This window comes from Dipteris shenzhenensis, chromosome 9, assembly GCF_047967505.1.
Source record: "Dipteris shenzhenensis isolate YYH24624 ecotype China chromosome 9, Dip_SZ_1.0, whole genome shotgun sequence".
In the NCBI taxonomy this organism is placed as follows: Eukaryota; Viridiplantae; Streptophyta; class Polypodiopsida; order Gleicheniales; family Dipteridaceae; genus Dipteris; species Dipteris shenzhenensis.
The window spans coordinates 22,444,285-22,449,694 of NC_141604.1; positions in this window are offsets into that span (position 1 = coordinate 22,444,285).

Here is a 5,410-nt window from a genome sequence, read left to right on the forward strand (position 1 = left end):
CAATAACACTCCAAAAGGCAAGCCCTTGGTGGAATTCTCACATTGTTTTCTTTGTATTTGGTCAAGCTAACCATGTTTGCAAGTGGGGTTAATGCTAATTAGCTTTTAATTGTTAAGTTGTTAATGGGTATTAAAGGTTACCTTTCTTTGGTACTTACCCAACTACACTTGCTTTCATTAAAGGAGGGCCATTGACTATTTTGGAAAATAGTTGTTAATGGGCATTGAAGGTTCCTTTTTTAAGTACTACCTCGACCACTTTTCCTTTCACTTTAGGGTCAGTGCACATGAGAAGGTTAAAGCAACAATAGAGGCATACTAGTTTTATTCACACACAAAAATATAGATTGCGCATAGATGCTCTAATGAGCATCTTGGATTTCAAGGGTGCCAAAAATCATACCCATGCGCAACTCATTGGCGACTCGCTATTGTGAGTCATCAGAGATGTCTTGCCCACACATCGGTCTTCTTGTCTGAAAGCTTTGAACGATGGAGCATGAAATATTGTTGAGTAGCAAGCTACTCTGGTTATCACCAATTGCAAAGAAAAATGGTGTGAACATGGTTTTCTCCTTTAGGCTCTGGCAAACCGCCTCCATCTCCTATGCACCAGTTGGGCTCTATGTTGTGCACGTGTACAGGCCCTTAAAGGAGGGACATCATGGTTTTGCCACCTTGTTCATGATTTGAGCTACTTTTTGTTTTTCAAACTAGTCACCATCTTCTTTTTAGTTCTTGTCTCCATCTCTATCACTAGACAGTGCTTGGCCTAAAAGATGAGAATTTCGACGTCCTGTATCTTTTGATTTACAAATCCAAATGTGGTCATGTTACGTATCAAAACAAATGGCAAGGCATGATTTAGATGAGTATCATGACCTTTTGCACCATTTAGTAAAACTTCATGCATCAAAATGTGAATTTAATAAATAATTAGCTGATTTCTTGCATCAACTATATACTACTTGTAAGTAGCCAAATCATTTCTATGCAAGTGCATCTCATGAGAATAAATAACACTATCACTAATGTAGACTTACAAGCTTATGTTATATTCATCTTCAAAATTATGTGATACTACAAAGCTTTATTAATGATCAGTACATACATATAGTGAGGTTATGTTTTTCTCAAGTGATGCACTTTAACTATATAGTACCTATTGTTGATAGCCAAAGTATTTCTATTTAAGCTCATCTCATAGAATATAGGACACTATTACTAATGTGCACTTGTAATATTATGTTATAATCATATTCAATGTTGAGGAAGTACTATAAATCTTTATTAATTATGAGTACATACATACAATGAGATTATGTGTTGGTAGCCCAACCATTTCTGCTTTGCTCACTTTTTCTCGCTTGCTTATTTGGTCCTGCTCGCTCGACACCACTCGCTTGATTGACTACCTTAGGGGTGGTTAATCCCTAAGAAAAAACAGTTACCACTAGGGAAAATGGGCATGTGCCCTTGGCCCCCATGTTACAAGCAACAAATTATAGACATGATGCTTAACCAGTGAGAAGCTTACATTCTATAGATGTGAGTTCATGGCTAACAATTGGGTCCTTTTCATACACCAGTTTGCTATAATTTGTGAGATAGTTCTTAATTAGCCTTAAGATGGCTGATTCTCTCATGCCCACTCCCACATTCTGATGGAAAACTAACCTATTCCGTATTTTCCAAATAGATATCAAAATGGACACAAATTTAAGGGCAACTACTGGTTAGGGTGGAGGGGAGATTAGATTAGTCACCCCACAGCGCCCTCTACCTGGACCCAAGGTAGAACCATGACATCAAGCCAACTGCATGGATGGAGGCTTCCACCCTTGTCCAGAACTACCTGGCTATTAGGCAGTTCCACATGGTATGACAAACCGCCACCATTCAATTATGCACTACAACACCGCAATGATCAAATCAACTTCCCCTCGATGAAGAGCAACTTTCACACACAATACATTAACCGATAGACAGTCCACCTGGCTATGATCCCAAATGTCTTGTGATATCTGAATACCTGTCTTACACAGACTCCTAGGTCTTCTCAGATCATGATGATCAAATGCCTCTCCCTCTTTTTCGAAGGCATGACTCCACCAACCACTCTCCATGAGGCTTGCATTGCCTCTAAAATTCTTGTTGCCTCTCCAGTTGAGGTGACATAAGCAAGCTTTCCATGTTGACACTAGACCCATTGCTAGATCAGAGTCCACTATGCAAATAAAAATTTTAGATATTAATTGTCATACCATGACATGCCAGGCCACGAACCCACCCCTTTACTTTTTCCCGCCTCAATGAATTCCATAATGATCTCAACCTACGATGGCAAGCCACTCAGAAATAGCTTTGATTTACTTATGAGAGACACACTCTTTAGCCCCACATCTGGGAGTCCAAGGACAACTTGAAGCTTCAGAGCTTTAATCGACTTCCAAGTGATATAATGCATCCATCTCTTATTATCTTCTTCCACCCATACAAAAGCACACAACAATCTTTCTATTTCTTGCCAATGAGTTTTTCAAAATTTCTAGATTGTAGAGGCGTAAGTGGTGGAGGTGGTGAGGACATGTTGGTGGATAACCAAGAACCTGGCATTCCATCGCAAGAAAACCCCATGATAGACCATTAACTTAACCTTAATTATCTCCTTGAACTAGAGAAAGTGCTTCTTAATTATGCATACAACTCCTAGAGGTGCTCCTAAATATGTGACTAGCTCACCCTTTGAGATGATTTGAACTTTAAGGTCCTTCAACCATTGAGGTGGAGCCTCACTCCCTAGCCAAATTACAAACATCTTGAGCCAACTACATTGAGACCCAGAAACCTTACAAAAGCATTCTAAAACTTGAAAAGGGTTCTGATAGTCCTCTATCCTCTATTTTGTTTCTTTGGGACAAGCTTGACCAACTTTGTGTTAATATTTTGAGAGGAAGCCTCTTTGTGAAGCTTTCAGCATGTCCCAAAAAGCTCTGTAGAATTTGGTCGTCAAACCATCTGGTCTCGGCACCTAATTCCTTTCCATGGCATCTAATGCCTCTTTTCATTTCCTCAATGCATAAACCAACAGGCAAGAACAATCCTCTGGTTATCCACAATCTAGTACTCAAGGCTCTTTTATCAGGCACAATGTTTCTCTTTCTAGTAGTCATCCTGGACGGGTCCTGGACTATTAGCTTGCCCACAATTAAGCTCAGTTGTTGTCAAAATACCTCTACGACATGCTAGTACTCCATAATTATGTTACCTAGAGGACATTCCACCCTATCAATAAGCTCTATCATATTCTTTTTTTAAAGCAATTGGAAGAATTTCTTAAAGGGGAAGCTTCCCATAGCCAACCAAACCTGATGACTTTTAATCCTAGCCACCTGTGCATCCTCCAACTCACGCTTGTTCATTGCAAACTCAATCTCTACCATTGAAGTTGAGACAATCAGATCTACTAGAGAATCTCTGAGGACTGCCCGAATCACCTGCTTAGCAACTGTCAAAGTGTTGCCCAGTCTTTTTCAACTGGCTTTATACTCATTTTCAAGCTCTCTTGCTCTAATATGAATCTACCTAATGGCCATATCCCATAGCTCACATGGATCCATAATGTTGCTCCTTGATTCCTCCTTCTTTGAGCTTAAGAGTATCTTGTTGAATTTGAAAGAAACATCCTTGGATCTTCCCACCTCCGTCGGGATGTTAAGGATCCATAAATCCAGCTAATAATCAGATATACTCATGCCAACAATGGTTTCTCCCTACATGGGGTTGCACATCCATCAACCTTCTCCATTAGCATTAAACCTATCTAATCTACCAGCCCAAAATTTTGCATCTTTACATTAATTGGACCAAGTGGACCAATCCAAAATAGTTGCGTAGAGTTCTTGGGTCATTGTTTGCTTGGGTGTAGCCATTTTTTGTGAGGTTCAGGGACTTTTCTGTATATAGGTATCCTGCATGACCCATAACTTATGCATTGCTCAATGGAATTTGGCAAACTTTGTCTTCAAGTTGTAGTACACATTCCAAACTTGAACATAAGACCAAAAAAGTATGGAATAAGGATTTAAAGCATTACAAGTGCTATGTTGCATGTGAAGCAATCCTGAAGACTATAAGATATAGCAATTTATTCAAAAACATCAAAATTTTATTTTGTACATATATGCAACCAAGTAATCATTCAAAAGTACACTACGAGAGCTTCTCCTCAACCCAAGGACACACCTAAATAAGAACATTAGGCATGGATTAATGGGCCTCCAATGTTATGCTAAAATGATGCACACCCCTTTGAGGAAACGCTCCATAACTTATTTTTGATTTGTTGAAAACCAAAACGAATTGAAAATTTGGAATCCAAACTAGTGGGACTATTGCATGGTGTTCTTAAAACATTAATAGTTGTTGGTATTGGTATCTAGATTCACCCTAAATGGAAGAATTTGAAAATGTGCAAAGATCTTTTAATAAATCCAACACTATTTACAATTTTAAATTGTTTCTTTTTCCATGCACGCACTTGCTATATATGCCAAAGGTCATTGCATTTTCATTATACATAGCATCAAGCCCGATAGCTTTCCCTTTGGCCTATTTGTGTTTTGAAGCATCAAGCCCGATAGCTTGCCTTTTTGGCCTATTTGGGGGCACATTGCACTTGTTTGGGATATCCAATTCTAGTGACGTGTATATCCTCTAGGAAGGAAAACCGACGACGGGCTGAAAATTTTGCTGCTCCTGCGAATTTTGAAATTTCACACCTTCTGCCCATCAAATATTAGAAGATAAGTACCTGTAACCTACCCCCGTCCTACAAGAATGTGCCTCGACGTGACCTTGTACCGTCTTTGGTTTGGTATTATCATCTTTCGAGTAAGTTGTCTTCTATTCTTTGGTTGCCTCACAAGCTAGCTTCTGTCTATTTTGGTTTGGCATTGTTGTCTTTTATTGATCGTGACCATGGAAACATGCAACTCGCCATCGCTTGGAAGAGAAGTAGACAGAAGCTGTGAGGCATAAAAGCTGAAAAGCTTGGTCAGGGCACAAAGACTATTGAGATATGGTGCCATGAGCACATATTAGAGGCTAAGGTATGGTATAGGAAAGAATTAAAGTAGCCACCCTAGGATGTGGACTACATGATATGGAGATGTAGATCAAGGATATCCATAAGGAGAAATGTGGATGAGAGGATCCCACATGGTTTGACTATTCTAAAGGCTCTCTCTATATAAGAAGCCTATCATGTATTGCTGATTACATATTGCGATAGATTGAGTGTTTGCTTCCCTATGTCTCTTCTGTTGTGCTTTGATCCTCTTTGATCCCATATTTTGTCATGGTATTAGAGCTCCCTTGCATTCCGCTGCGGCATTGCGATCCTTGAGAG